Below are 6,624 nucleotides of genomic sequence, written 5' to 3' on the forward strand. Positions count from 1 at the left end.
TTATTTTAATTTCCTTTAAGTACAGCCTTGTCAAAAATTAATTTTAATAATATAAGGGATTAGGGGATTAAGTGAATCCTTACTATACATATGTTGAGAGGATTCCCTAGCCCAATTTTACATCTTGACTTTTGAATTGACTTACCTGGTTAAAAAATTTTAAATTTATATATTATAAACTGGATGAAAGTCTCTACCAAGAAGTATAAAAAGAGATAGTTAAAGTGATTAAAAATTAATTATTTAATGTTTTGTACCTCATATAGGTAAACGCAAATGGTGCCTCCTCAGACCCAGCACTACTTGTGATGAAAGGCAGGCGAAGCGGATAACTTTTCGGCTTTTACTCGTATTACAACCGATTTTGAGCCAAGCACATGCAACTTGTTTGGGGCATTTACGATTGACTTGGCCGATAAGTCTTTGTGTGTTTTATCGCCGACAATTGGAAAATTGAACAATGAGTGTCGCTTTGGGCCCGAATGAAAAATCGAACTCCACGCGAACAGAAAGTGTGAAAGACTTAAAGCGGCAGCCGAAAACGCGAACTAGTCTTGCCTATGATGTAAGCCCCCACAAACTATTTCATTCGGATCATTTCTCTGTTTATTTTCGTAGGGAAAATAGCGGCTACAAAGCCATCTGCCGGCCATAAATATGTTTTCGGTCAAAAAATAGAGCCATCATATTTTGTAATGGCCTTAAATGGCTATCGCATCGAATTATTACCAAATTCAAAACCAGCCAAATGCGTTTCCGAAAAAAAAAAATAAAAACTGCTTTCACTCGCTGTCGGATCGGAATTAAAATCACCCAGCAATATGCAAGTTTTTTGATCCGCGATCGCCACTTAAAAAAAAGTGCGGAGACTGGCGATGGCCTTCGCATCGGGACGAGATGGAACATGGCAAGATGGCAACAAGTGCGGGCCAGTTGAAGTAAAGTAACCAGCACAGCCGACAACTTGGCAGACCGAATTTAGTGGTTAAGTATTTGCTTGCCAGATCAGACCAGCAGCTGCCTTCTGGAGGTGGTTGCGATTGCTTGTTTATTAACTCCACGTATAACTTCCTAAACTCAAACTTTGCAAACTGAAAGACACTATAACTGTAAATTATTTAATTAGCCATAATAAAGTTAATAAACAAGTACTAATATCCTATTAATGGCATGTTCCGTTAAATAATTTACCAAGTTTTAAAGATACTTAAAATATTCAAAATTTAATGGATTTACAATTTTTTTATAAACTAATAAATGCATTTTAATTTTACTCTGCCATCAAATAGCTTAGTTTATTTTTATTTATTTGTTTTTTTTATTCGCCAAAAGAATGTTTACTGGCTAAATTGTTACCTTTCAATATTAACGAAATGTATCTCGGCAAGGAAAAATAAAGCATTTAACTAACTATTTTAGTTATTATGCTAACTTATTTATGAAGGTAATTTGAAGCTAAAATAAAGTGGCGTCAGGCAAGTAATTATTAAATTCCTTTAACAAAAATGATTTCTACTTAGAGTTTTTTGTTATGGCTTAAGCACGATGCCATCGCTATTCGAATTTCTGGTATGCTTTAGGCGATTTTCGAATGCAACGACAGGAAAAATATGACAAACTGCTATGGAATAAATCGGAATTCTTGCCCCAGCATCGGCGACGGGCATCGGTGGCGTATGTGTAATCTTATTTCGTGTATTTTTTGCTTAGCAAACCAGCGCACGAACCGAAATCAATCCCAACTGCAGTCGAACAACTCACGAGCAAGCTAAAACTGCTGTCACAAGAAGTCTTAACCAGATTGGCTAATGATTCGGTTAGAGACGGATTGCAAGTCAGGTGTGGTGTGGTGTTGTGTGGTTCCATAACTGTTAATGACTTTCGGTGGCGGCCTCAAAGTGCAATGGAAACACATTTAATGAGTGCCGCACAGCACAGCTCAGCGGGCATCAGCGGTCGGGTCTGGCTGCTGATCAATTGCCAGTTGTTGGCCAAGTGAATGTCATTGGCTATTGAAAGTGAATGTTCGTTGCCCCCTGGTGAAAGGATCACTCATTTGGGGATTCGGATTCCCACTAATGAGGAGCAGGCGGTGGGTGCTCCACCTATCAATACTCAGCATCGTTCAACTGCCAAAAATGTTGCAACAAATGCACTGACAAAAAAAATCTACTTGCCTTTCTAAATTTAAAACCTTTATTCTACCTTCTTAAAATTAAGAAAACCAATTGGAAGGCCACTCTTTTTTTTTTACTATTTTTCTTTCCTTAAAAGGTCTGTACATATTTGCCACAATGCAAATGTATACCATTTTTCCCTTTGTGTACTGTATGAGATACAATTGTGCAAGCGGACCAGAAAACAGTCAGCGCTTAATTTGCCTATCAATGCTCTTTTTCAATTTACGTGATGGATTGCGGCATCTCTGGGCTATGAAACATGAGAACCCACCGCTCCAAGTCACGCAATTCAAGTGTAAAATTACATTTTCTTCATTCATAAAATGCAACATGTTGCCGCTGCTGAAGTTGGCAGAGAAAAGCGTGAGCATTTCCCCCTCGTAATGAGGCAACCACAATGCGATTGCGGGTGCTGCGGAATGTTGCAGAAGGTTTTGAGTGGTATGGTAGCCACAGCTATGACTCCGGCCATAGATGTAATACCAGAAGGCGTGAAAAGTCGGTTATTTGGTCAGTAGTGGACAACGGCAGACACAAAAATCAGCGGACCAACACCCACAGACATATACATATTGTAAAACCAAAAGTTATGTTTTCAACCAACGCAAGTATTTAAAAATAAAAATTTTAATAAAAGAAAATATAATATTTATTTTCAGAATAAAACAAACATATTATATAAATAAACTTATCACCCAAGAGCCGTTGTTCAAGAGCCCGCCATTAAACCTTAAGATTACAAATGCATCAAACGCAAGATCACTTATTTATTGTGTTTGCCCAAGAATATACGACCAACTGAATGCAGCTAAGAAAGCTCATAACCAGTAAAGACAAACAGATTTTAGCAACCAGCAGCAAATCATGCAGCCCAGAAACTATGGTGATGGCTTTTGTGCAAGAAATTTGTTTTAGTAAATCAGAGAGGCAGTGACAAATGTGCTGTTGGCTATGAGCCGGGATATATGTGGCTAACAAACCATTACACGCATTGTCAAATTGAGTGTAAATAACTCGGTTGTATCAACAAATAAATCATGCCATTCAACAGAAAAACTCTGTTCGCAGCCACTCAACTCTGAACTGCAGAAAACAAGGGGCAGTTTAAATCGAACACAAAACGGGGTGATGAGAAGGTAAAGTGCATTTGCATAATGACAATGCAATTTCAAATAAACGCAGGACACATGTCAACGAATAAATTAATTTACTCTAAATTTATTTATGCAGCAAACAAAGTGAGAGTAGCCCTGAACGGCACTGCAAAAAAAGTATGAGCCATTTGTTTGAAATTGTGTGATGTAGTTGTCGATGTTAATTTTAGTTATATTAGTCTCGATTAAAATAAATAATGTTTAAATTGTATGCAATAATTGGAAATATATTTACTAAAGATAATCTTATCTTGATTTAAAACTATTTTATCTATCGTACAAACTTAATTGGTAAAATGGGAAATATGAAAATTGAGAGGATTATAAAAATATTGAATTTCTAATTTATATATATATTTTTTTTTGCCAGTGCATGACCCGATTCGAAACGACACGCACACGACATCCAGTATACAATGGGGGCCAGTCTGGGACAGATTGGTCGCTTGGTTTGCTGCTGCCAAATGGGGATTCCAGAGGGGCTGGTGACGAGTGGGAAATGGACTCCGGGGTGAGTCTAATGAAGGAAGTGTTTGGTGTTGCCTGAGCACACAGCTATATGGACATGGGTCCCAGCACTTGCAATTGCACCTGCACACCTGCGCCAATGGACGCCTACATGGATTCAATCTGGTTTCGTCTCGTCTCGGCATCGTCATCTGCATTAATTGTATGGCTATAATGGGGCTCTGGCTCTGATGACTATGGCGGCTCTATTTGCCTAAACTGCCGGCAGACCGAAACTTAAATAGCCAACACACTTTGCCTCTACTTCTTCGTCTTTACGCTAGCTGCCGTGTGGAATGGAATGGACCTTTCATCCATCTCCTCCCATCCGATGGTTTTGTCGGCGGCCACTTTTCAATTATAACAAAAACTCTCAAACCCTCAAACGAATGGCAAACGCAGTGCGCAACACTCAAAGGCGTGCAATTTGAAATGCCAATTGATTTTGCCCCGGAATAAAAAAAAATATGTACATTTCTATCGGCAATCCCGGTGACTTGTTAGTTTGCTGGCACCAACAGGCGGCAGTAGCGCAAAAAGTGCTGCAATTGAAACACAAAATAACCTGAAAGTGGCGACTGGAGATGGGTCAACTGTCACATTGGACGAAATGGGAATACTCTTGAATCAGACATACTTTTTTCTAAACATTTATTTATCTCATTACATAAGAATTGTTGGATAATTTTTATGAATGCTCAGAAACTATTTAAAATCAATTGATTGTACATGTATGAGAACCCACATTGATTTGTTTATTTATAAAAATCGACAATTTAACTAAAAAGACAATTGTAGATTTTTTTATGAATATTTTTGATTCTCATATGTGTAAAAATCAATTGGGACTTTCTATAATTTCAGCGTTTAACGTTGTAACGTTAAAATACTCTTTCTCAGTAAATAGAAACATATCAAGACCAAAACAAAAAACAAAAAAAAAAACGACCCAAAAGAACAATAACCAAAGTCAGACGAGGAACGATCCCTACTACTTTCCGCCTCACTCCATTAAGAGTTCCATTCAATTGCTCTTTGTACGATTCATGGCGCGTGATTTTTGCAACTTGTGTTCGCGGCTTTTTGCCAGGCACTATTTTTAACCAGCATCGCAGCATCCTATCCCAGTCTGCCACCGCCTCCTTTTGACCAACCGCAAACATTTTAGCCAGAAGCCGCAGCTACAATGTTGACAACGTCAACCCGTGTCCGTGTCCACGTTTCCGCCGCCTTCGTGTTTCCATGTCGCCAATGTTTGTCCACAATTCAAAATCATTTAAGCGCGCTTTCTGCTTTTGCCAACTGAAAAAGAAAAAAATCCCCCCTTTTATGTGTTTCCTTCTGGTCGTCGTAGTTTTTCTTTCTTTTTTTTCCAGTGCTTTTCTTTTTATGGATTATTTTCACGCCTTTGGCACTTTGCATTTTGCCTTTTTGCGGGCTGGGCAAACAAAAAATGCAGAAAAAGCAATGCTGCTGCATTGACTAGCATATATTTCTTTGGCCTGAGCTTTATAATTGAAAATCCCACAAAGGTGTTTTCGTTGCTTTGTGACTAAATTGAATTTAGTAATCGCTTTTTTATCGACCATTTGAAACTAAAAGAGCACACACACACGCACTTCAAAGTGACTATGTCTATGAGCTTAATTTTTTGTACCATAAATTGGCTTCGGGCACTTTCTAAACCATGTTATGGCACGTGCACTGCAGTGTCCACTTTTCATTGCATTCCCTGCCCACAAAATTATTGAAGTTTCCCTTTATGACTTCCCTGAGGGGGCGGCATTTAGCCAATTGCATAGACAGTAACTGGAATTAAGCCACTTTTAAAGGCATTTTTTTTAATACAAAAATGTATGTTTTACTTCGCGTTATGACTATAATATAGGCTACTGTTATCATTAAATATTGAAAGGACTTTAGCCCGAATGGAAACATTAAACAAATAAATTCCAATAGAAGTATCTTCTAAATAAATGCAGTATTTAATTCTTATTAATTGGTTGTTAACTCAGCAAAAAAAAACATGTGTTTACATATGTTCTTTATATTTAATTAATCCTTTAACTTTAAAAATATCTTATTTAACTAAAATTGATCATTATTTATTAATATCCATTTCATACCAACAAAAGTAGTAGTAGGATTTGGGATATACCCTTATCTTAAAATCCGCCCAGTCAGTCACCGTCTACAACATAATTCGACCTCAAACACTTATCATGCGGTTTAATAGTTGCACTTTCGTTTGATTGCCTTGAGGGGTTCATTAAATATTTATGGGTGAACAGGCAAATTATAATTTCTCCTTTTTTCAATTTATTCAACAATTAAACTTGAAACCGTTTTCTGATCTTGAAAAACTGGCGAATTATGTAAATGTTGGGGAGCGAGCCACAAACTTTAATAAAACTGAAAGCAGAGCAAATCTTCGAAGTCATGGATGCGGGTGTTTTGCCGTAGCTAAGTCAATGGGCCAGTCCATTGCGTGTGACGCTGTTGTATCAAATTTCACCAGGTAATTTATAACTTTACTTTTTAATTAATTTGTACAGTAGCCGAACAATGGGAGTGGTTCTCCAATAAATAAAAAATATAGCATCATCATAATTTTGGAAGAAATATGGAAGAGGGAAAAGGTTGGAATGTGGATTGTACACTTTAGATACTCTATATATTGTTTTCGGGATTTAAGAAATTAATATTAAATTGCACATTAAATGAAATTTAATGTTAAACAAATGTTAATTGTTAAACCTAATAATTGATACCTTAGATACTCC

General features: G+C 37.2%; 1 protein-coding gene across 2 annotated transcripts in view; it reads right to left on the bottom strand.

Annotated features, from left to right (window-relative positions):
- The window catches only part of LOC128252969 (uncharacterized), a 59,720-nt gene that overhangs the window by 23,899 nt on the left and 29,197 nt on the right, over nucleotides 1–6,624 (bottom strand). The window lies entirely within an intron of this gene.

The sequence above is a fragment of the Drosophila gunungcola genome, chromosome 3R, assembly GCF_025200985.1.
Source record: "Drosophila gunungcola strain Sukarami chromosome 3R, Dgunungcola_SK_2, whole genome shotgun sequence".
Taxonomy (NCBI): domain Eukaryota; kingdom Metazoa; phylum Arthropoda; class Insecta; order Diptera; family Drosophilidae; genus Drosophila; species Drosophila gunungcola.